The sequence below is a fragment of the Giraffa tippelskirchi genome, chromosome 1, assembly GCF_054371585.1.
Source record: "Giraffa tippelskirchi isolate mGirTip1 chromosome 1, T2T-mGirTip1v1.2.pri, whole genome shotgun sequence".
Taxonomy (NCBI): domain Eukaryota; kingdom Metazoa; phylum Chordata; class Mammalia; order Artiodactyla; family Giraffidae; genus Giraffa; species Giraffa tippelskirchi.
The window spans coordinates 38,625,505-38,652,983 of record NC_137275.1 but is presented as its reverse complement, the minus strand read 5'-3'; the positions used below and the strand labels follow the sequence as shown (position 1 = coordinate 38,652,983).

At 38.0% G+C, this 27,479-nt stretch overlaps 1 long non-coding RNA gene across 1 annotated transcript in view; it reads left to right on the top strand.

Annotated features, from left to right (window-relative positions):
* Positions 1–27,479, top strand: part of LOC145544834 (uncharacterized) — a 246,478-nt gene that overhangs the window by 163,192 nt on the left and 55,807 nt on the right. The window contains exon 8 of the long non-coding RNA XR_014081659.1: positions 6,576–6,681. This is a non-coding gene — a long non-coding RNA (uncharacterized LOC145544834). The remainder of the gene's footprint in view (positions 1–6,575; positions 6,682–27,479) is intronic.

Below are 27,479 nucleotides of genomic sequence, written 5' to 3'. Positions count from 1 at the left end.
GAATACTGTATATACTCATATGCATTAAAGGAAAATAACCAGAAGGAAATAGAACAAAATACTGAATGTTTGTCATAGGAAAATTAAGATTCTCTTCATTATACCTATGTTTTATATACATTATAATAAAACAAAATTCTTAAATATTAGAATGGAATATAATTAAAGAATTGTATTTTAAATATGTGTGCAGTGAAACTATAGTACATGTAGACATCTGATATATAGGTTAAAGAAGGCCCTAAATGTAACAAAGTGAAATTTCTTGTCATTTTAATCAGGAAGATCATTTTTATACTTGAGTGCACTTAAATGGAACATTCAGATCATTTCAGTATGTGCTTACCATTTGCCAGTCCTATGCTGGATAATAGGATACCAAGAGTTTTTTGAACTTTATTAATAATTCACAAATTATGTTAAAATAAAGCATGCTATTTAATCTTTACAGCTCTGTAAACTTTTCAGTTCAGTTGCCCAGTCGTGTCCAACTCCTTATGACCCCATGGACTGCAGCACGTCAGGCTTCCCAGTCCATCACCAACTCCTGGAGCTTGCTCAAACTCATGTCCATCACATCAGTCATGCCATCCAACCATCTCATCCTCTGTTGTCCCCTTCTCCTTTCACCTTGAATCGTTCCCAGCATCAGGGTCTTTTCCAGTGAGTCAGTTCTTGGCATCAGGTGGCCAAAGTATTGGAGTTTCAGCTTCAACATCAGTCCTTCCAATGAATATTCAGGACTGATTTCCTTTAGGATGGACTGGTTGGATTTCCTTGCAGTCCAAGGGACTCTCACGAGTCTTCTCCAACACCACAGTTCAAAAGCATCAATTCTTCGGTGCTCAGCTTTCTCTATAGTCCAACTCTCACATTCATACATGACTACTGGAAAAACCATAGTTTTGACTAGGTGGACCTTTGTTGGCAAAGTAACATCTCTACTTTTTAATATGCTGTCTAGGTTGGTCATAGCTTTTCTTCCAAGGAGCAAGTGTCTTTTAATTTCATGGCTGCAGTCACCATCTGCAGTGACTTTGGAACTCCAAAAAATAAACTTTTGTTTTCAACAAATGTGCAGTTGAAAAAACAAAGAATTCAGTCACACAGTTATGAAGAGGGAGAGGCAGAGATTAAAACCACAGTTTCCCCTGCCACGCTTAATTTTCTTTCTACTTTATAATTGCTTCTGAATAATCAAAATAAAAGATTCAGTCTTTTTGATTCACTATAGCCTAAATGTATTATTCACGGAAAGGTTGAGATAAAGTGACTAACCTAATTCTTTGTAGGACAGCAATGACCAGAGACAAATTGATTCCACAAAATGAGTATGCTTCCTGCACTATATGAAGGTACCAGAGAAGGTGGAAAACGTTAACAGAACAGTGCATGGCACATTTTATAGGCACAGAAAGAAGACCAGTGTGAATGATGTAAAGGGAAGGAGAGACAAAGAGGAGTGAGATGTACTTAGAGAAACAGGCAGAAGCACTCAGCATCAGGTCTTGAAGATAATGTCAAGAACTTTAGTCTTCATCACACAAAACTATAAATATCAATATGTTCAAGAAGAGATTAAGTATAAGATTCTAATTAAAAAAATATGGCTATACTATGGAAAATTGTAAGAGATGTGTCAGAGAGGAAAGGAAGTGATTAGATTAGAAGCTTTTATAGTATATAAACTATATGTAATGGTGCTGAATATGTGACTTATGATGATGGTTGTGATTATACCTTAATTAAACCAGAAAGGGGCAGCCTCTGAGTGATCACAGGATGATTATCATCTACGTCCATTTATTAGCCAACCAAAATGTTCACACAAGTCACTTAGGAAGAAACCCATTGGTCTCTATTATACAATTATCCTCAAAGCTGGGCCATATTAGTGATGATTAATATTAATGATTATCCACTATCACTATGGATTATAAAACAAAAGAAATATGATCCATTAACTCCAGAAATTTATATTTATTTTAATGGAAATATGTATTTTAACTATAGCATATGAGATATTTCTAAGAAAAAAAATGGGTTTTCAAATTAATTTCTGACTCATTGAATAATGTTTATTTTATTCATTTAAATAAGTATCACTAAGAACTATTTGATATTTGACCTCAGTCAGGTATGTGCCCAGTTGCTGATTCAACTGTTTTGCTAAAGGACCTGTGTGATTTTCTACTCAGCAGTAGGACATTTATAAAAATAAATGTTTTCTTACTATTTTGTGTATAGTCAAGAATAGGCTCTTGATCAAAATATTTGAAACAATTGAACTGATTAAACATATGTCAAAAGCCAAACTCCACTTTACCACTGAGGCTTACTTAAATTACTATATAGCCATGACTCAATATGCTAATCTTGTTAAGGACCTGGTAAATTGCTGCACCTGAGAATGCTTAATTTTAAGAACTTATTATCAATTATGCGTTGAAAGCCTCTGAGGCAGACTTGAAAATGCCCCACTTAGCTGAGGAATCCATCTGCTGTCCCTCTAGATTTCCACCACACTCACTGCCAGGCAATGCCTGTATGCACTACTTGCAGCCAACGCGTGAACACTCGGAGGGTGTAAATGAAGACCAGTGCTTTGAAGATTCCCCTAGTGGTCCAGTGTTTCAGAATCTGCTTGCCAAGGCAGAGAACATGATCCCTGGTCTAGGAAGATTCCACCTGCCTTGGCACAACTAAGTTAGCACAGTACAACTAAGCCAGCACACCACATGCCACAACTACTGAGCCCATGTGCTCTAGAGCCCATGCTCTGCAACAAGAGAAGCCACTGCAAAGAGAAGCCCACACACTGCAACTAGAGAGTAGATGTCGCTCACAGCAACTGGAGAAAGCCAACAAACAGCCATGAAGATCCAGTGCAACTAATTAAAAAAAAAACCAAACAAAACATGGCTTTGTATTGCAGGACTTCTCTGATGAGTGACTTTGGCTCTAGGACTCCTAGCTCATCTTGACAAACTTTCTTGAATGTGTGCTGCAAATTCTGAGACTATTTATCTTCAAACATCCTACTTTTCCCTGTTATTTCTCAACATCTTTACAGTTATAGTCATAAGGGATTTGATTTAGGTCATACCTGAATGGTCTAGTGGTTTTCTCCACTTTCTTCAATTTCAGTCTGAATTTGGCAATAAGGAGTTCATGACCTGATCCACAGTCAGCTCCCAGTCTTGTTTTTGCTGACTGTATAGAGCTTCTCCATCTTTGGCTGCAAAGAATATAATCAATCTGATTTCGATGTTGACCATCTGGTGATGTCCATGTGTAGAGTTTTCACTTGTGTTGTTGGAAGAGGATGTTTGCTATGACCAGTGCGTTCTCTTGGCAAAACTCTATTAGCCTTTGTCCTGCTTCATTCTGTACTCCAAGGCCAAATTTGCCTGTTATTCCAGGTGTTTAGGAGTTCATCTTTCAGTGTCCTATCTTTTTGCCTTTTCATACTGTTCATGGGGTTCTCAAGGCAGAACTAGACCATTCAGGTGTGACCTAAATCAAATCCCTTATGACTATACAGTAGAAGTAAGAAATAGATTTAAAGGTCTAGATCTGATAGACAGAATACCTGATGAACTATGGATGGAGGTTCATGACATTGTACAGGAGACAGGAATCAAGACCATCCCCAAGAAAAAGAAATGCAAAAAAGCAAAATGGCTGTCTGAGGAGGCTGTACAAATAGCTGTGAAAAGACGGGAAGCGAAAAGCAAAGGAGAAAAGGAAAGATATACCCATTTGAATGCAGAGTTCCAAAGAATAGTAAGGAGAGATAAGAAAGCCTTCCTCAGTGATCAATGCAAAGAAATAGAGGGAAACAATAGAATGGGGAAGACAAGAGATCATTTCAAGAAAATTAGAGATACCAAGGGAACATTTCATGCAAAGATGGGAAGTGGAGAAAGAGATGATCAACATTGAATGGAGTATAAGCCCCTGAGTTGTCATGGCAAGTGGTATAGAGAAATAAATAGAGGACTGAAAGTAATAGAAATGTGAGATATTAATAGATTATCATGTGAAGCCAGACTCACAGAAGATAATCTTTCACAGGCGATCCCAGAAGACAATCTGTTCATCAGGCCTACAAGAATCCACTTATTAATGGAATACTGTCATCATTAAGAAGGTCAACGGTGACTATGCAAGCTAATCCTGAGGTTATGAGAGTAGCAGAGAACGATGATTATATGGATGAAGATGAATATAGCTGTAAAACAAAAGAAACCAGGTGGCAAAATTGAGAGTTCTAAGTTGTCAAAAGCCAAAAGTCTGTGTTAGCTTAAATATCAGCCTGGTAGAGGTATATTCAAGGAAGGTTGACACATGGTAAGTTATGAAACTGGAAAATAGAGCATGATGTCAGTGGGGACAAAAGAGATAGGCAGTCAACAACTGTGGTGCTTAACATCTATAACCAGAAAAATGTAAGAATAAAATATCAGGAGGATGAAGGCAGTTCTGTCAATGAAAAGACATGATCCCTTTTCAGTACCTAGACCAGACCCAATTTTTATGTCAAAAACTCTGATTGAAGAAGTATCTGGGTCCTTAGAAGAAAAGTCCCTGCAACACAACTGCAAGTAAATACTATAATAATCCCTCTGTCACCCCCAGAGGGACCTATGGTCATTTAACCAGGTGACTTTACAGTGGGAAAGTGAGAATAGTCAGACACTAAGGGACAAAGAGTATAATACCTGAAGACCCACAACATCAAATTATCTTCCTATTGAAATGGCATATTAGCTAAATTTCTGCTCAAAGAGGAAAAAAGCCAGTAGGTTTTGAGAGCCTATAATTTGTTAGTTGCTAAGTCACTTCAGTTGTGTCTGACTCTGTGACCCCATGGACCATAGCCCACCAATCTCCTCTGTTCATGGGATTTTCCAAGCAAGAATAATGGAGTGGGTTGCCATTTCCTTCTCCAGGGGATCTTCCCCAACCAGGAACTGAACCTGAATCTTTTACATCTCCTGCATTGGCAGGCAGATTCTTTACCACTAGGGTTACCCCTGGTGGTTCAGATGGTAAAGAATCTGCCTGCAATGCAGGAGACCCAGGTTCTATCCCTGGGTTGGGAAGATCTCCTGGAGAAGGGAATGGCAATCCATTCCAATATTCTTGCCTGGGAAATGCATTGGACAGAAGAGGCTGGTGGGCTACAGGCCATGAGGTCACAAAGAGTCGGACACAACTGAGTGACTAAGACACAAACAACTCATTTAATAAAATTTCTTAATTTTTTTTTTACATTTTATTATTAGATGCACAATTGGCAGGTACCTTGGCATGACATACAAAGCATAGTTTTAGGCCCAATGCATTCAGGGACCCATATAATGGATATTCTTCCAGTCTTTAGTGAATAATTGAAATTGATACCCTTGGCAATGTAGTAACCTCCACATTTTGTTATTGGCCTATGGGGTAAAAGCTATCATAGAAGGAAAGACCACAGAGAAATCTCTGAACCTGTACTCTGTCACATATTGACTGAGATAGCAAATCCAAAACAGTGAAGTATTCTGGAAGGAGAAAGAGATATGATGGAGCTTAACACCATGATTCAAGATGTCAATGACACACAGTTACTAATTCTTATCATACCTACATCTATTTTGCCCTTTAGTCTCTGTAGAAGTGAAAGGATCTGAAGAGTAAGTATAGACTACTATAATGAGTAACATACACCCACTATAAACAGCCAAAGGAGAGGGGAATGAACAAAATTGATTTACAGATAGTTTAGCTTGCTATGTGGGTGTAAAAAAAAAAAGTAACCTTGAAAGATAATGGAGAATGTCAACTTTCCCAATAGGTGGAGCTGCAAGCATTGCATTGTTCATTTACTTTATGTAGAACAGCAAGTAGTCCAATATGGGGACATGATAGGTAAACAGATGATATGAAAGTGAAAAGTGAAAGTCTCTCAGTTGTGTCTGACTCTTTGTGACCCCATGGACTATACAGTTCATGGAATTCTCCCTGCCAGAATACTGGAGTGGGTAGCCATTGCATTCTCCAGGGGATCTTCCCAACCCAGGGATCAAATCCAGGTCTCCCACACTGCAGGTGGATTCTTTACCAGCTGAGCCACCAGGGAAGCCCACAGATGATATAGATATAAATGAAGATATAGATATATATTCTTGGGTAATGGTCAGTGGCATGGTCATCAGATCAGGGCCTGAAGGTAAAAAGCATGTAATATTGACAATAAAGATATCTGGGACTGAACCATGTGGATGGATATTAGGATTGGGCACAAAGAGTAAGCATTTTACCATACATTAATGGCTACCAAGAATCACTCCGAAAACAAGAGGCATCGAGTAACAAAGTCAGCAAACGACTTGACCAATAAATAGTAGTGAGCCATCACTATTTTTTGGTTTGGACTGGCACAATGAGCACATGGGCAAAGTGGTCATGGTGGCATAAAATAAAGCTATTATAGCACACATTCTATATCTGAAGGGCCAATAGTTCATATACCGAGGATGGATGACATTTCATATATTGAATGCCTTTCTCTTTCTTGCCTACAGATCCTTAACCAGCAGCACTATTTGAGGTATTATGAGATGTCTGATCCACAAAGATGTAATGCACAGAACATAGCATCTGGTCAGATAATGCTTCATCTTGAGAAAGGTGAGTGCATCCATGACCATGGGGTCCTGGGGTCTACCAGTAGAATAAAGTATTGTATCATCCAAAAAAGGTTGACTTTTTAGAAAACTGGACTTATACAGCTAAAGTGCCAACTCAGAGACAACTTTCTGAAAGAATGGGATGATATTTTTCAATATGCAGTGTGATGTATCAACTTAAAGACCATCCTATGGTGATATCCACAAGACAAATATGTGGGTCCACCAACCAATGAGTGGAACCAGAGGTGACTCCATTTACCATCACTCAAAATGACCTACTGAAAAGTGTGTACTTCTTGCACTCACAATTTACAGGGTTGAAAGTCCTGGTCCCCAGAAAAATGTACTCTTGCCAGGGCACACATCAAGTGCTCCAGTGAACTACCCTCTATGGCTATAGCCTAAGAACTTTAGAGTACGTGTGTTCAGGGACCAGCAAGTAAGAAGAGTTAATCATCACAACAAAAGTAATGGACCTTGATCACAATGAGAAAGTGTGAATGATTTTACACAATGGAAACAAGAAAAAATTAATATGCAATCCATATGTTTCCCGTGGGTTCCTCCTCATATTCCTTTACCCCACTGGAACTGTGAAAGGACATGTTCAGAAATACTAGCTAAAAAAATACATTTTTTGAGGAGATAATTTTGAGGTAATTCCCATTAGATTTGCTTTATTTTGTTTTCAGGAATCAAACTCTTTTTTTTGTTGTTGTTATTGTTGTTTGTTTGTTTTGGACACATCCCAGCGCTTCTGGGGTCTTAGTTTTCTGACCCCTCAGGGACCAGACTTAGGCCCTTGGCAGTGAGAGTGTAGAGTCCTAATCCCTGGACTTTCAAGGAATTCCCAAAAAAAGACATTTTCGACAGCTCAGACACTTCAGTAATGAGTCACAGTACCATGTAAGCCACCAAGATCTACGAAGGAGATAGCTGAGGTTTTTTTCACATTCACTTTGGAACTTTGCAGCCAACTTTAGCAGAGGGGAGTGTTTTTTACTACAGATCTTCTTCAAGGCTTCTCCTTCAGAAAGAGAAGTTCATGGGAAACATGTAGAAGCAATTCCCTAAACTTGTGGAGTACGTATGATCTACATGATGCAAGGAGTGAGTAGTGGCAGCCATGAAAAATATGTAAATCAGACCTCTTGTCAATAGCATGCTTGACTGATGTCCAAGCTCCTGCCTCTCTGGATTCACCATCATGTTTGTGCTAAGACCACAGCTCTCATAGTCTTCTCCCACATACTGACTGAGTACTGTGGAAATGCAAATACAAGTCTATTCCTTCAAGTTATGGACTCCTCATAGGAACACTTTGACTCCAGGACCACCATCAACCTGGCTGAATGTTTCCTAGAAATGCACTGTAATCTGAGATTCTTTCTACTCAATTCCTTTTTTTTCTTCTCTCTCTCTCCTGCATATGTGTTAGACGTTATCACAGTTTGCAGCCTCTTTCTATTATCTCACTCCTCTTTATCTTTCACCAGTGTTGCCCTCTATACATTTTTTGTAAGTCACATCCCACTTTGATGTTTGTATTTTGGATATCTCAAATTAAAGTAATCTGCAATGGGTTGGACACATAAGACATTCTCTGTCATGTTAACAGTAGTCATATAAAGTAAATGTTATCATCAGCATCATGTCAATGAGAAAACTGGGGCTCTAGGAGCACATTTTTCCAGAGTAAAAGAGATGGAAGATTATAGAACAAAGTCTATTTGAATCTAAGACCAATTCACTTTCCAAGTGATTCTTGGCTTTTAGCCCTCAGTTCAATTATTACCAAGTCCTTGGGAATCCAATCACTATTTCACTGTAGTCATTTTCAGCTGAACTTAAGCTCCATAATCCCTTTTGCTCTCTATCTTCCATCCACAATGGCTTTTTCCATTTTTATTAAATGTATAGTCTATCCTTCTAAGTGTCAAAGAAAATCTCTCTCCCACCTTCTTTCTCCAGTTAATTTCTCATAATACACTAGATATCATCAAATATTTCTTCAGGAATATCTCTTCTGGCCTCCATTACCCTACATTCAATATTGTACTATTATTTAAATAATTACAACATTTCCCTCACTTATGTAGTCCATTAGTGATAATCTCTGACTTCTTCATATCTTTGTTTTATTAACATCGTACGATATAGTTACAATAGATACTCATTAATCTATTATTGAAAGACTGAAGAAAGGACTAAATGAATACCTCATGTTTTTTTTTTTTTAATAAATTTATTTATTTTAGTTGTGGGCTAATTACTTTACAATATTGTAATAGTTTTTGCCATACATTGACATGAATCAGCCATGGGTTTACATGTGTTCCCCTTCCTGGACCCGCCTCCCACCTCCCTCCCCATCCCATCCCTCTGGGTCATCCCATTGCCTCAGCCCTGAGCATTTGTCTCATGCATCGAACCTGAAATGGTGTTCTGTTTCACATATGGTAATGTACATGTTTCAATGCTCTTCTCCCAGAATGTCCCACCCTCACCTTCTCCCTCAGAGTCCATACCTCATGCTTTTTAACGAGTGGTTTTCAGGACATATGTTGTGTTTGTTTCAAAACCCATTCTAATTGTAAAGGATGATTAGAAATAGCTGACATACACCTTGTGCTTTGATCATCATACCTGCTAATAAATTTCAGTCTCCCTGTAGTAACTACTAAAGACCAAGTTGAGAGACTGAGAAATTAGCAAATGAGGTGGCTACAAATGGCAGCACTGTTAAATTTTGTTTACTACTGGAAACAATTTTGACAAGCATGACATCATCAGTTTCTTCCTTTTTACTGTTTTTTTTTCTTTTAATAATATCACACAAATCCAATTGTAGAAAATAAGAAAGGTAAAATTTGTCAACTAAGATAAAAAAAGTACTGATATTCATTATTATTCAGTTTCCCTTTACTTCTATGTACAGGAAGGATTGAAATTCCTCAACCTTTTGATATGGATGTGGCCACCAAAGTTATGACCATGAAGTGTGACTGGAAGTGAGGACATTTCCAGTTCTCACTCCAAGTTCTATATGGGCACCTAAAGCAGAAATCAATACTACAGAACATTTTTTCCAGGATCCATGACGGCCTAGAGCTGAATTCTAAGCCATCTAGAAAGAGCAGGAAGAAACATTTGTTATTTTAAGCCACTGATATTTGGAGGTTATACTTCCACACATTAAAACATACTCAATCCAGACTCTTAAACTATGTTCACAAGTATTTCTAGAGAAGTGTAGAAGTTGTGCATAGGAGGGAGTATCTACCTAAAGGCATTCTTTTAAATTCTTAGCTAAGTGCTTAGTTGCTCAGTCATGTCTGACTCTTTGCGACCCCATGGACCATAGCCAGCCAGGCTCCTCTGTCCATGGAGTTTCTCCAGGCAAGAATACTAGAGTGGGTTGCCATGCCCTCTTCTAGGGGATCTTCCTGCATTGCAGGAGGGTTCTTTACTGGCTGAGCCACCAGGGAAGACCAACTAGGTAAAATGGAGGGCAAACAACTATATGCATGCATGCTAAGCCTCTTCAGTCATGTTTGACTCTTTGCAACCCTATGGACTGTAGCCCTCCAGGCTTCTCTGTCCATGGAATTTTCCAGGAAAGAATACTGGAGTGGGTTGACATGCCCTTCTCCAGGAGATCTTCCAGACCCAGGTATGGAACTCACGTCTCTTATGTCTCCTGTATTAGTAGGCAGTTTCTTCAACTCTAACACCACCTGGGAAGCCCAAACAACTGTACGGAGCAGTAAGTGAGCATTCTATCTTCACAACTATTTAGGTTTTAGATGTCATGCTTTACAGCTACAAAAGTGAATGACACTTAAGGTCATGAACTGTATTTGCAAAGAAAAAGAGAGAAAGTGAAGTCGCTCAGTCGTGTCCGACTCTTTGTGACCCCATGGACTGTAAGCTACCACGCTCTTCTGTCCATGGGATTTTCCAGGCAAGAGTACCGGAGTGGGTTGCCATTTCCTTCTCCAGAGGATCTTTCCAACCCCAGGATCGAACCCAGGTTTCCCGCGTTGTAGGCAGACGCTTTACCATCTGAGCCACCAGGGAAGTCTTTTAATTTCATGGCTGCAAAGAGTTCTTAAATATTTACCATGTAATTGAGTCTTTTTTTTTTTTTAAGTCCTTTTTAAGAGTGATTTTTATGAAAATTGGGCTTCCCTTGTGGTTCAGCTGGTAAAACATCCACCTGCAATGCGGGAGACCTGGGTTTGATCCCTGGGTTGGGAAGATCCCTTGGAGAAGGGAAAGGCTACCCACTCCAGTATTCTGGCCTGGAGAATTCCATGGACTGTATAGTCCATGGGGTCGCAGAGTCAGAAATGACTGAGCGACTTCACTTTCACTTTTATTATGAAAATTAGCTGGAAAGCAATTAATATAAAAACTCATAAATTACCAGAACAAATATGACCTCTGAAATTGAAAAAAAAAGTCATTAATATTTTATGTTTTCTGCAGTAGTCCACTGTGATATGTCAGGAGCATGAAGATTGTTTGTGTATGTGTTTATTTTTATTCTACAACAACATAAATATGTAATAATATTTTCCAAGTGGAAAAAAATAATACTCTGCTCTATAAGCTATTTCATTCCTTTAAAGTATAGTTTTAATGTTGATGCTTTCCACATAAAAGACTAAAGGTTATAAGAAAAATGGAATAAAATTTTAAACTGTAACTGAAATACGTATTTTCACATATATAGTGTTCCATAACATATGTATCAATATAATTAAAAATCGCAGCACCTTAATTTGTCTCCTCAACTTCCCTTTTGCTCAGAGAGCAGAAGTAAGAAAGTGTATTTCTCTCTTTCTCTTTTCTCTTTCACACCTTGTTTTGATGGATCAGGTGGCACAGGGAGTGCTGCCTTCCTGCAGGTGACAAGTGACTACTCTCACGCGGTGAGTGTGGAAAGTTTAAAAAATATTGCTTCTTAAGGTTTGTTTAACTTCTATAAACATCTCCTCGGGAAAGAAATTTTTTTTTTTGTCATTTTCTTGATTCTGAGAAAATAACACATTTTTTTACTCATAAAGTTGCATAGCTAATAAAAATGTTTGAGTTAACTTCATAGTCACCTGGACGACATCCAGCCCATTAATAAATAACTGAACAAATCATACCTTATCATATACATTCCTCATTAAAAAAAAAATTGTTTTAGCATTGTAGTCCTTATTTATTTTACCAAAATACAATTTAAACTTCACCATGTAAAAATTTGTGTAAAAATAATTAAATAATTATAGAAGCATTTTCAAAATAGCAAAAACAAAAAAGAACAACAACAACAAAAAATAACTCAAATGGTGACTGGATAAACATGATGTCATATTTCTATATAAGGAAATAGTATTCAGCAATGCGTGGATCACAATAAACTGTGGAAAATTCTGAAAGAGATGGGAATACCAGACCACCTGACCTGCCTCTTGAGAAACCTGTATGTAGGTCAGGAAGCAACAGTTAGAACTGGACATGGAACAACAGACCGGTTCCAAATAGGAAAAGGAGTACGTCAAGGCTGTATATTGTCACCCTGTTTATTTAACTTATATGCAGAGTACATCATGAGAAACGCTGGGCTGGAAGAAGCACAAGCTGGAATCAAGATTGCCAGGAGAAATATCAATAACCTCAGACATGCAGATGACACTACCCTTATGGCAGAAAGTGAAGAAGAACTAAAGAGCCTCCAGATGAAAGTGAAAGAGGAGAGTGAAAAAGTTGGCTTAAAGCTCAACATTCAGAAAACTAAGATCATGACATCTGGTCCCATCCCTTCATGGCAAATAGATGGGGAAACAGTGGCTGACTTTATTTTTCTGGGCTCCAAAATCACTGCAGTTGGTGATTGCGGCCATAAAATTAAAAGATGCTTACTTCTTGGAAGGAAAGTTGTGACCAAACTAGATAGCATATTAAAAAGCAGAGACATTACTTTGCCAACAAAGATCTGTCTAGTCAAGGCTATGGTTTTTCCAGTGGTCATGTATGGATGTGAGAATTGAACTATAAAAAAAGTGTTGGAGAAGACTCGTGAGAGTCCCTTGGACTTCAAGGATATCAAACCAGTCCATCCTAAAGGAGATCAGTCCTGGGTGTTCATTGGGAGGACTGATGTTGAAGCTGAGACTCCAATACGTTGGCCACCTGATGGGAAGAGCTGACCCATTGGAAAAGACCGTGATGCTGGGAAAGATTGAAGGCAGGAGGAGAAGGGGATGACAGAGGATGAGATGGTTAGATGGCATCACCACCTCAGTGGACATGGGTTTGGGTGGACTCCGGGAGCTGGTGATGGACAGGGAGGCCTGGCGTGCTGCAATTCATGAGGTCACAAAGAGTTGGACATGACTGAGCAACTGAACTGAACTGAACTGATTCTGCAATGAAAATAAATGGAATAGTCATATATACTGCTAATGGACAAAGGGCAAACATCTGAGATATCAGGTCAAAAAAAAAATCAAACATGAAATAAATACAGTATACAATTAAATTTATGTGAAATGTGTGGAAAAGACAAATCTAAAGACATAGATAGTGGCTGCCTAGCGTGGGGAGGCAAGGTAGGATTAACTATAAACAGTATTGGGTTAATGGAGTGTTCTAAAATTGAATGCTTTTAGAATATTTTGTTTGTGTGTGCATGCTAAACTTACTAAAAATTGTTGCTAAGTTTACTAAAAATCATTTAATAGCACATTTAAATGGGTGAATTTTATGATATATACTTTTTAAAGTTTATTTATTTTTTAACTGAAGGATAATTGCTTTACAGAATTTTGTCGTTTTCTGTCAAACCTCAACATGAATCAGCCATAGGTATACATTAATCCCCTCCCTTTTGAACCTCCTTCCCATCTCCCTCCCCATCCCACCCCTCTAGGTTGATACAGAGCCCTTCCTGAGACATACAGCAAATTTCCGTTGGCTATCTATTTACATATGGTAATGTAAGTTTCCATGTTACTCTCTCCATACATCTTACCCTCTCCTCCCCTCTCCCCATGTCCACAATTCTATTCTCTATGTCTGATTCTCCATTGCTGCCTTGCAAATAAATTATTCAGTATCATTTTTCTAGATTCTGTATATATGTGTTAGTATACGGTATTTATCTTTCTCTTTCTGACTTACTTCACTCTGTAAAATAGACTCTAGTTCCATCCACCTCATTAAAACTGACTCAAATGAATTCCTTTTTATGACTGAGTAATATTCCATTGTGTATATATACCACAGTTTCTTGATCTATTCATTTGTCGATGGACATCTAGGTTGCTTCCATGTTCTAGCTATTGTAAATAGCGCTGCAATGAACAGTGGCATACATGTGTCTTTTTCAACTTTGGTTTCCTCAGGGTATAAGCCTAAGAGTGGGATTGCTGGGTCATATGGTGCTTTTATTTCTAGTTTTTAAAGGAATCTTCATACTGCTTTCCATGGTGACTATATCAATTTACATTGATTACACTGTTATACCACCAACAGTGCAAGAGCATTCCCTTTTCTCCACACCTCTCCAGCATTTGTTGTTTGTAGACTTTTTGATGACAGCCATTCTGACTGGTGTGAGGTGATATCTCATTATAGTTTTGATTTGCATTTCTCTAATAATGAGCGATGTTGAGCATCTTTTCATGTGTTTGTTGGCCATCTGTATGTCTTCTTTGGAGAAATGTTTAGGTCTTTTTCCCACTTTTTGATTGGGCGGTATATAATTTTTATAGCAATAAAGTTGTTTTAAAAAATAATAATATTATTGAGGAAACTACATATGAAAGACTGTTAGACAAAAACAATAACTGAAACAGTAGAGTCATATATATATACATATATATATGGGAAAGTAAAAGATCAATGGTTGGCAGGGGTTAGGGGAAGGGAAGGGAGGCAGAGCAATAAATTTTCAGGGTAGTTTTAAAACTATTGTGTATGATGAGGGTGGATAGCACATTATGGAAAAACCTGACTGAAACTTTTGGTCAACCTAATATATGTATGTATAACTAAATCACTGTAGAGTATAGAAGAAAAAAAATACAACATTGCAAACCAACTATACTTCAATAAAATAGATTCAAACAATAAAAATAATTATAATGTTAATCATAGTTTTTCATATTAAAATTATAAATTTGAAATATATTAAAAGACAAAAAAATACACATCAACTCTGAATAATCTATCTGTCTTTCTTGTAAAATTTCCAGCCTCTAATGGTATATACAATTTAGACTGTTTCTCACCTTCTCAAAGTTTATTTAGTGATATAGCTCTATCTATTCCTATATGTACACTTCACACACATATTGCAAAATGAATAAAACCTTTATATATAATTAAAAAAAGAGTTTCTGATCAAATATTAAAATTAATAATAAATCAATGATAAACCCAATTCTGCAGTTATATGAAACATACACAGATGTATTTTTTTTTTTGACATTTGAATGGGTAAAACTCTTCTAGAAAATAGTGTTGCAATATATTTCAAGCTTCTTAAAAATGTTCTCATCATTTGACACAATAATTTTATTCTTAGGTAATAATATTAAGAAAAGATAAAATATAGTATTATTTCAATAAGCACATTGTAAATAATAGCAATAATAAAATAAAATTGATGGTTAACAGTTAATGAGTTTTTTTTTTTTGTCTTTCACACTATGGTTATCTCATTACATATAAAAATTGAATTTCAAGCTATGATTCACTAATGAAATAATTTGATAGTATTATACTGGTTGAAATGTTACATCCCTTAAACCTAGGTATGAATATTAGGAGGAAATGCAGAAAATGTTTATAATCTAATGATGTTATTTAACAACTAAAAACTTGCAATTGTCATACTATAAAATTCCCCAGGTTATAGTCAAGAACTGGAAAAACATGAAAAATTAGAAATTTCCAATTTGCTGGGATATTGAAATTGTGGATATGTATGTATTTTTAAATTTCCTTTATTGGTAAAATTTTGTTCGTATATTAAGTAGAACACTTGGCATCATAGTAGAGTATAATAATATCATAAAATTTCATAATGTATTTACCATTTACCATAGATTTCTAAAATTTAGAAATTTATTCTTCATATCTACCACTGTAATTAATCTACTTTTACAGATAAAGAATTGGAAAGAAGAGGCATCTTAAATAACTTCCCCAAGATCACACAGCTAATGGCAGAGCCACTACCAATTAAATAATTTAGTCAATACATGTACAATGAACTCATTTTACGAAATTATCAAATATATCTAGACTTCAAATTATACTACAGTGAATATCTAAAAGTAGAAGATTTTTATTTTTAAATAACATATTAAAAAATTCTGTCAGTACTATCATTAAGAAATAAGCTTTAAACTATTCTATGGTAACTATTTAATCTTTTATTTGTAGAGACTCTCATAATAAAAGCTGATATTGATGGTAAATTCTCTGAGATTCGTAGAGTAGGAAACATCAATTTTTGACAAGTTAAAAAAAAAAAAATAAACAACCATGAGGCTCAGGAAGGTTAAATACTTTTCATGGTCATATCTCTAGGAAGTAGGGAGGATGAAATCAGAACCTTTCCTATGACAGTCTGCACTCTGGCCACTCTGCTTTACTGAGGTGTCTCCTAGATTTGCCTTTCACTCTGTATGCTCCACTGGGTTTCCTTATCTGAGCAATATCGTGTTTAATTTCCCCAGAGAATTAAAGTTTCTGAATTCCGTTCAAGGAAGGTTTCAGGCAGGAGAAGAGCAGGAAGTTAAGAGCATAAGGAGCTTACTTTTATCTTTTATCACACCAAACTCCCTGTAATTCAGGAGTAAGAGATGGACAGAATTGTTAGTCTCAATCTCAAGGATGAAATAAATTTGTTCCTTTCTCCTCAGAAATGTAGCTCATTAGAAGAACTTTATTTTTTTCCCCCCACAGAAGAGACAAGATTCTTTCCTTCCTAGTCTTCTACTTTCCCATTGGTAACCACAATCTAGTTTTGAAAACAGAAAATGGACTCTCATGTTGCCACGCTGCCTAGATGTCTTTGCCAATTCAAGTTCCTTTAAAGGACTTGACATTCTTGAAATCAGTGTCAGTTTCATACATGACAATTTTACAAACTATATACTATATGTTAATTCTAATTTAGACAATACATTTGATTACTTTTTAGCTACCCTTGTGGCTCAGACAATAAAGAGTCTGCCTGCAATGTGGGAGATTCGGGTTCAATCTCTGAGTTGGGAAGATCCCCTGGAGAAAGAAATGGCAACCCACCCCAGTATGCTTGCCTAGAGAATTCCATGGACAGAGGAGCCCAGTGGGTTATAATCCATGGGATCGCAGAAGTTGGACGTGACTGAGCGACTAACACATTCACATTCACATTTTTAGCTATACCAAGCTTCTTTAGATTGCTATTATTTTGTAAGTAACTAACTGAATAGATGTTTTAGATGTTAATTTTAAAATATGCAATGAAAAGGAATAATTGTTACTTTTTAGTTTTGAGGCTTATTGAATGTTTGGGGTATACTTTTAAAATAATACATTTTAACCAAAAATTAGGTATAGGATATTGGAAGGAATCCCAGCAAATAAAGATCTTGAAGCTTAAGTTATTTAGACTTCTTGGTAAACCAACCTTTACTGATGTATAGTGAATGCTTTTCCAATAGACTTTATGTAAAATGCTTTTTGTGCATTATTTCATTTTTTTCTTCATAGTGACCATGTGAGATACATACTTTTATTAACCACAGTTGATGCATAAAGGCACAGAGGCAGAGAAAAATTAAGATACTCTTAGTAAATGGTGGAGAAAGAAATGGCAACTCACTCCAGTATTCTTGCCTGGAGAATCCTGTGGACAGAGGAGCCTGGTGGGCTGCTGCCCATGGGGTCGCACAGGGTCAGACATGATTGAAGCAACTTAGCATGCATTGGAGAAGGAAATGGCAACCCACTCCAGTATTCTTGCCTGGAGAATCCCAGGGACGTAGGAGCCTGGTGGGCTGCCATCTATGGGGTTGCACAGAGTCAGACACAACTGAAGCAACTTAGCAGCAGCATTAAATGGTGGAGCTAGAATGGAACCTAGAAAAAGCATTTCCTAGATTCCTTAAAATATTAATTATTTTAAGTGATGATAAATAGAAACAGAACAGATGCACCATTTTGCCCAATAGTTTATCAAAGCTTGTGAAAAGAACTCTAAGATCAGAAAAGTTAAGTGATTTATCCAAGGTTAGATAGCTAAGCTATTTGTCATAAAGTTGAAACTGAAATTTTAAGTGACATGTGATTTTTTTTTTTTTTTGACATGTGATTTTTATCTCAGTTACTTTTCCTCTCAATATGTCTACTAGGAGAAGATTTTAAAAGACAATGGCAAATCACCGGGACACTCAGCCATGTTGACCATTTCATTTTAAAATGATTTGCTTTCCAGCAATTCCAAACTTAGCCATTTTATTTTTCACTCAGCCTTTATATATATTTTTTGATATTTCCAGTCACAGACATCTAGGCCATAGAAAGTCATAATGTCAGGTTCCATTTCTTCTTCTGCCTATTTCAATTTTGTTTCTGCAGAGCTTTCAATTCTGCTTACTTTTATCCTAGCTTTGGAGTTGGTTAGTTGCTTCATTGTCTGTCTAATTTAGATACTTTCTCTCTTGTCCCACTGTTAATTCAGGGACATATCATTTGAAACTGATTTGTCAGTCGTATAAATTTTCATACAGCATCATTCAGAGTTTGCTTATTTTTATAGAGACCCTTGTGCTATCTTTGATAGGAGAATATCTCACTGAGTTGTAGAAATATGTGATGTATAGGAACAAGCATATAAACACAATCTTTATTTCTATGGCTTACTTCAGTCCAGTCTTCCTACCCAAAACAGGTTTTACGTTATCAGGTAAACAGATGACAGTGAAACATGCACCTGATTGTATTTGTCATTTATAACTAACTCTTTGAAAAACATTAAAACTGCAGTATTTATTTTATTGGAAAACCGAAAAAGTATTTCATATATTGTAAAACTTGATCCCATACATTTTCAAATGATCAGAGGAAAAAAAAAAAAGCTATGATATATATTAAAATATAGAAAGCACATACTAGAAATTTTACTTCACCAATATGATATTGCCTGAAACACAGGAAATATCAACTACATCCCAAGAAACTGAGACTGTTGGTTTAACTGGTTAGTTTGTTTTTGTTTTTTTTCCCCAAAACATATAGATAAAGAAGTAGCAGAAAGTAGTATAATTTTGAAGGAAATATTTAAAATGTGATAATATCGAATGTATTACAGTTTTATGATATATAAGCTTTGAAAGTTACATTAGAATGCATGTATTATTGTTGGTTCAGACAGTAAAAATCTGCCTGCAGTGCAGGAGACCTGGGTTCAATTCTGGGTGAGGAAGATCCCCTAGAGAAGGAAGCGGAAATCCACTCCAGTATTCATGCCTGGAGAATTCCATGGACAGAGGTGCCAGGTGGGCTATAGTCCAAGGGCTTGCAAAGAGTGGGACACGACTGAACAACAAACACTTCCACTTCCACTTTTCATTATTGTCCAAAGTAAACATTAAAAAGTTGGATCAGATCAGTAGTTTAAAAATCACAGTTTCTTCATACTCAGTGAAGTAAGTCAGAAAGAGGAGAAATATTATATGACATCCCTTGTATGTGGAATCTAAAAATAAATGATACAAATGAACTTACTTACAAAATGAAAGGGACTCAAGGACTTAGAAAAAGAACTTATAGTTGCTGAGGGGAAGGAATAGTAAGGGACTTTGGGAAGGTCATGAACTCACTGCTATATTTAAAATGGATAACCAACAGAGATCTATCGTGTAGCACATGAAACTGCCCAATGTTATGTACTAGCCTGGATGGGAGGGGGTGCTTGGAAGAGAATCAGTTCAGTTCAGTTCAGTTGTTCAGTCATGTCCGACTCTTTGCAACCCCATGAACCACAGCACGCCAGGCCTCCCTGTCCATCACCAACTCCCGGAGTTTAACCAAACTCATGTCCATTGAGTCGATGATGCCATCCAACCATCTCATCCTCTCTTGTCTCCTTCTCCTGCTTTCAATCTTTCCTATCATCAGGGTCTTCACTAATGAGTCAGTTCTTTGCATCAGGTGGCCAAAGTATTGGAGTTTCAGCTTCAGCATCAGTCCTTCCAATGTATATTCAGAACTAATTTCCTTTCGGATTGACTGGTTGGATCTCCTTGCTGTCCAAGGGACTCGCAAGACTCTTCTCCAACACCACGGTTCAAAAGCATCAATTTTTCGGTGTGCAGCTTTCTTTATAGCCAACTCTCACATCCATACATGACTACTAGAAAAAGCATAGTTTTGACTAGACGGAACTTTGTCAGCAAAATAATGTCTCTGCGTTTCAGTATGCTGTCTAGGTTAATCATAGCTTTTCTTCAAAGGAGTAAGGATCTTTTAATTTCATGGCGGCAGTCACCATCTGTAGTGATTTTGGAGCCCAGAAAAATAAAGTCTCTAACAGTTTCCTTTGTTTCCCCATCTATTTGCCATGAAGAGATGGGACCAGATGCCATGATCTTCATTTTTTGAATGTTGAGTTTTAAGCCAGCTTTTTCACTCTCCTCTTTCACTTTCATCAAGAGGATCTTTAGTTCTTCTTCATTTTCTGCCATAAGGGTGGTGTCCTCTGCATATCTGAGGTTATTGATATTTCTCCCAGCAATCTTGATTCCAGCTTGTGCTTCATCTAGCCTGGCATTTCTCATGATGTACTCTGCATATAAGTTAAAAGAGCAGGGTGACAATATACAGCCTTGATGTACTCCTTTCTCGATTTGGAACCAGTTTGTCATTCCATGTATTCCATCACTTCCACTAACTTTGTTCGTAGTGATGCTTCCTAAGGCCCATTTGACTTTGCATTCCAGGATGTCTGGCTCTAGATGAGTGATCACACCATTGTGGTTATCTTGTAATCTGCAGGAGAATAGGTATATGTATATACATGGCTGAGCACAATCACTGTTCACCTGAAACTACCACAACATTGTTGATCAGCTATACCCCAATATAAAACTGATTTTGCTGTTAAAAACAAAGACAATAAAAATAAAAATCACACTTTCTTTTATGTGAAATCTAAGAATATCTGATGTTCAAAGCAGATACACTGAACCTGTTCCATTCAAAACATGATTAGACATTTGAGAGCCCTACTTACCTCTGTCACTGGCACTCTCCTCCATGGCCTCATAGAGGGTGTCTGAGACTCTAGATTCTGTGAAGTATAGTAAGAAAATCCTGGCTTCAAATGTGTTTTCAAATTTATAGAATTGTAAAAGTCTTTTGACACATTCTTGCCCTTTCAACTCCTATCTCCTCCACTTGTGGAAAAAGGTTCTCTGGTAAGACAAAGAAAATCAGTATACACTTTTTAGTGATGGGTCACTGACATACTACTATGAATGGGAAACTATTTTGCACTCGACATCCAGGCAGATTTTTCTGTGAAGCTTGTGTTAACTGTGGATATAAAAATTCCTGACATGCATAACATCACAGTTTTGAAAGCTTTCACCTATATTTACTTTTGTTGAAAGGCAAGGGATTGAGAGGGCAAGAGGCCTTTACACTTACTTGGTGTGGGAGTGGGCAATAATAACCAGAATTTCTTCTTCACAGTAAAACTGAAGTGCTATAGAAACCCTGAAAGCATGTAAGTATTCTCAGCAGTAACACAAATTCTAATATTCATGATTGCAATCAACACAGCAATGCCAATTAATCACAGAAACGTGATTCAGTTTTCTCATCTGGCACATTCAATGAGAAAATAATTGAAAGGAAAGCCAGAGAAATGAATCGTAGTGAATAATGTGTAAACATATACAGATAGTGGCCCCAAATATAGTTATTTTGTTGAATACAGTATTGTTATTAAAACTGATCCATACAAACTTTGGCACTTGGCATAAGACAACTGATACGTGGAAAACTTCCTTCTCAGTCCTCATTAGTAGAGGTGATTGAAAGCAGTGTGCAGTTACCCGGTAAGAAAAGCAGTATAATAAATGTCTATGTTAACTCTTCTACTATCTGTAATTATATGGTCCTGAACATCTTGTCATCCAGCAGGACATTATGGTGACCCATTATATTAATGAATAATACCAACTGGACTTCAGCAGAAAGTGGCAAATTCAGTAGACTTCATAGAAAGACACAGGTAGGACAGGAGGTATAAGAAAAAAATTTACAGAAAAAAAAGAGAGAAAGGCCTGTAAACTTTTTGGAATTTATTGGTTTAGAATAGACTACCTTATCCTCTTTAAGGTACAAGATGAGTGGCTGCACTTCACATCTCCTGTCACTAAGAAAGAGGCACAGCCCTTGGAATTTTATTATACTCTTCTACATCATTTATCTGGTGACTTCAACAGTTGTTCAGTTTCAAGTGAGGCCCAATACAAAGCAACTCTTAAGAATGTTCTGGCTGCAGGGAAGCTACTATCTTATTTGGCACTTAAGAATCAGGGCTTCCCTGGTGCCTCAGTGATAAAGAATCCACCTGCCAGTGCAGGAGACATGGGTTTGACTCCTTATCTGGGAAGATCCCACATGCCATGGAGCAACTAAGCCTGGGTACCACAACTATTGAGTCTGTGCTCTAGAGCCTGAGAGCCACAGCTACTGTAGCCCACACACCCTAGAGTCCATGCGCTGCAACAAGAAAAGCCACCACAATTAGAAGCCTGCACACTACAGCTAGAGAGTAGCCCCTGCTCGCCACAACTAGAGAAAAGCCTGTGCTGCAATGAAGACCAGCACAGCCAAAAAATAAGTAAATAAAATTATACAAAAAAAAAAAAAGATTCAGTAGATTCACTCTTGCTAGCTGTATCCATGGTGAATGAAGATGGGCTGTGGAGTTAAGAATGCCACTGAACAGACCACTGGGGTTCTGAAACAAGGTGATATCTTCCTCAGAAGAGACTTCTTTTCTACAAAGAGCTATTGGTATCCATGTAGAGAATAAGCCCTTGATAATAATAAACTAATTGACTAGGTGTCCATGGCTAGCCATCATGAGCTATGTGTCATTCGATTCCCTAATGCATAATGTTAGGCAATCATAGCAGCAATGTGTTGCATTATGGTAGTAGTACAAGCAGACTCTAGCCTGATCAGGTGCCCAAGACACAAAAAATCAGTTGTCTCATAAACATAAATTGCTCACATTCATAGTTCTCCTATCACTAATGTCTTTTACACATATAGCTTCATGGCAAGATCCCAACAATCAACTAATGTAAGAAGAAAGGATATGACTCTTTATGAAGAGATTGATATGAAATGTGGAAGTAAGCTGGACAAAATATTTGCTAGATTCCCTGTCTCTACATAAGTTCATCATGAAAATAGAGCCGAAGGTAAATACTTCCAATCACCAGATCTGCTAGTAGAATATTTGTTCACATAACATGAAGGGAGAAGAAAGCTAATGATGCTGTGATGCCAGGGACATGAGGAATAACTTGGCTGGTTCATCTGAGGTCTGGCACTTGAGCAAGAATTATGGGAATGGACCTATGGAACTGGATGTTTGTGGATATCTATGTTTCTCCTATAATGCTAATCAGAGATCATCCAATGCAGAAGAGGCTCTCAAAAACCAAATGGGGAGGATGATTCAACCTGGGGGTGTTGTCAGCTTCTCTCTTCAACTTACTCTGTGGTGGGCATGGACCCATAAACCGAGTGGAAATGGTGACAAAGATAGGGCCATGATCGTCATCAACGGCACAGGTTATCTCACCACAGCTCTTGATATTGTCAATATGCTAGCAATAGAAACTGATGGTAAGCTCAACTTTATGACAACATTATATTTTGGAGAGACCAGCCAGGCACTAGTGGTAGTCAGTTAAAATTTCATACTTTTTACTTATGAAGAAATTTGATTTATTCTTAACAGAATCAACATGTGAGCTGGATATTAGGATATATTATCTGTCCACAGAGATTTTACCAATGTCTTTTCTCAATGGCGTTCAGAATTCCTGATCACAGTGGCGTTCTACATATGACCTTGGTTTTACATATGAACCAAAAGACACATTTACAGCACAGGGGTTGGTTAATGGGCTCAAAACTATAGGATTGTATCATATAACAGATAACTTTTAATCTGGAAGCAGCTGGATTAACAGAGCAATGGAAGGTTTACTAAAGGCTGCTGCTGCTACTGCTAAGTCACTTCAGTCATGTCCGACTCTGTGCGACCCCATAGATGGCAGCCCACCAGGCTCCCTTGTCCCTTGGATTCTCCAGGCAAGAACACTGGAGTGGGTTGCCATTTCCTTCTCCAATGCATGAAAGTGAAAAGTGAAAGTGAAGTCGCTCAGTCTTGTCCGACTCTTAGCGTCCCCATGAACTGCAGCCCACCAGGCTCCTCCATCCATGGGATTTTCCAGGCAAGAGTACTGGAGTAGGGTGCCATTGCCTTCTCTGTTACTAAAGGCTAGCCTCAGCTGAATCTGCAGTTTGGACCGATCACTTTGAAAGGTTAGGATAATGTCAAAATGGACAATATAGCATAGTATCTCTCTTATAATGAGAACTTACAGGCCTAGGAATCAAAGGATGAAATAGGATGGACTTATTATTATTACTCTTATTATTCACCTACTTGCAGAATTTGCACTTCCCATCTCTGCAAACGTATACTCTGTTAGATGATGAAGTCCATATTACAAAGAATTCAACACTTCTATCAAACTATACTATAATGCTTTCACTGAACTGGTGGCTGACTGTATTTGCCACCTGCCCATTTTGGACTCCTCATGCTAACAGGCCAGGTGGCAGAAAAGTAACTTCTCTACTGGCTGCTTTAATCAACCCTCATAACTATGAGAAGATGTGGCTGTGAATACATAATAGAGACAGGGAAGTATGCTTGCAACATATTATCTCATAGAATGTCTCTTCCCAGTGATAACTGTGAATGGACAACTGCAGCAACATGCACAAGGCAAACAAGTGCCCATGTATCTCATGATGAAGGTCTGGGTTACGCTCGTAAAATCTAGAATGGATGTTGCAGGTGTTTGATGATGAATGTTAAGTATTATCCTAGGACCAGCTGCAGAAGCAGTGATTATAGTGTGTTTGGTAAACCTCTCTAAGTTTTAACAGCAATTACAATTGATCATATCTTGACTGTTTAGACTGCCTCAGAGGTCAAACCAAAGCTTAAGACAGAATTGCATTACACCTATTGTAGCAGGAGCCACACCAGCTTCAGCACTCCCGTCAGATACCACAAGAAAACAAAGGTTATGGCTTTCCCAGATGTAAGCCGCATCCTGATTCTGTGGTTGAGTAAATGCTCTGCTGGGTGATCTATGATCATTGAAAGGGAAAATCAAAAAGTAAGCATGTAAATTGGTTGCTTTTTCTTCTCCACATAGACTTTTCTGAGAAAATGTATTTACTTTATCTGAAGATATCCAACAGGACTGAGTGACCAACTATCTTTTCTGTGACCATAAAGTCAGTTTTATAAGATATCAATTTATATTTTTTGTCCTTTCTCTTTCTCATGTTCTTTCTTTTCTGTTCAGTATCTTTTGAGATGGCCAACCATGAACTTCCATATGTTCAAGCTGGTTTTAGAAAAGGCAGAGGAACCAGAGATCAAATTGCCAATATACACTGGATCACTGAAAAAGCAAGAGAGTTCCAGAAAAACATTTATTTCTGCTTTATTGACTATGCCAAAGCCTTTGACTATGTGGATCACAATAAACTGTGGAAAATTCTGAAAGAGATGAGCATATCAGACCACCTGATCTCCCTCTTGAGAATGCAGGTCAGGAAGCAACAGTTAAAACTGGACATGGAACAACAGAGTGTTTCCAAATAGGAAAAGGAGTACGTCAAGGCTGTATATTGTCACCCTGCTTATTTAACTTGTATGTAGAGTACATCATGAGAAACGCTGGGCTGGAAGAAGCACAAGCTGGAATCAAGATTGCCGGGAGAAACATCAATAACCTCAGATATGCAGATGGCACCACCCTCCTGGCAGAAAGTGAAGAACTAAAGAGCCTCTTGATGCAAGTGAAAGAGGAGAGTGAAAAAGTTGTCTTAAAGCTCAACATTCAGAAAACTAAGTTCATGGCATCCAGTCTCATCACTTCATGGCAAATATATGGGGAAATAGTGAAACAGTGGCAGACTTTATTTTGGGGGGCTCCAAAATCACTGCAGATGGTGATTGCAGCCATGAAATTAAAAGATGCTTACTCCTTGGAAGGAAAATTATGACCAATCTGGACAGCATATTGAAAAGCAAAGGCATTACTTGCCAACAAAGATTCATCTAGTCAAGGCTATGGTTTTTCCAGTGGTCATGTATGGATGTGAGAGTTGGACTATAAAGAAAGCTGAGCACCAAAGAATTGATGCTTTTGAACTCTGGTGTTGGAGAAGACTCTTGAGAGTCCCTTGGACTGCAAAGAGATCAAATCAGTCCATCCTAAAGGAGATCAGTCCTGGGTGTTCATTGGAAAGACTGATGCTGAAGCTAAAACTCCAGTACTTTGGCCATCTGATGCGAAGAGCTGACTCATTTGAAAAGACCCTGATGCTGGGAAAGATTGAAGGCAGGAGGAGAAGGGGACGACAGAGGATGAGATGGTTGGATGGCATCACCGACTCAATGGACATGGGTTTGAGTGGACTCTGGGAGTTGGTGATGGACAGGGAGGCCTGGCATGCTGCGGTTCATGGTGTTGCAAAGAGTCGGACACAACTGAGTGACTGAACTGAACTGAACTGAACCTTAACTAGGGCTTCCCTCATAGCTCAGTTGGTAAAGAATCCGCCTGCAGTGCAGGAGACCCCAGTTTGATTCCTGGGTTGGGAAGATCCTCTGGAGAAGGGACAGGCTACCCACTCCAGTATTCTTGGGCTTCCCTGGTGGCTCAGCTGGTAAAGAAACCACCTGCAATGTGGAAGACCTGAGTTCAATCCCTGAGTTGGGAAGATCCCCTGGAGAAGGGAAAGGTTAACCATTCCAGTATTCTGGCCTGGAGAATTCCATGAACTGTATAGTCCTTTGGGTCGCAAAGAGTTGGACACAACTGTGTGACTTTCACCTCCACTTTCAACCTTAACTAAGTGTAACATGTCAGCTTAGTCTCAGCATCTGTTTTCTAAGAACCCCAGGTTAAATGTGAGCCACAGTGAAAGAAAAAGTCCTCTTTTGACACAACATTTTACTTCCCAGGGTTAATGGCTGCTACAAAACTATGGTTCTTCATCCCAACACTCAGTACCTAATTTTGAATATCTTGCACAGAAGATTATCCTTCTCCTAAGTTGATTTTCTCTCAAAAACTCCTCTTTAATGTCTATAGTATGTTCTCTAACAAGTTACCCTGCTGCTGCTGCTGCTGCCGCTAAGTTGCTTTAGTCGTGTCCGACTCTGTGCGACCCCGTAGATGGGAGCACACCAGGCTCCTCTGTCCCTGGGATTATCTAGGCAAGAACACTGGAGTGGGTTGCCATTTCCTTCTCCAATGCATGCATGCATGCTTAGTCGCTTCAGTCGTGTCGGACTCTGTGCCACCGTGTGGACGGCAGCCCTCCAGGCTCCTCTGTCCACAGGATTCTCCAAGCAACAATACTGGAGTGGGTTGCTATTTCCTTCTCCCTATC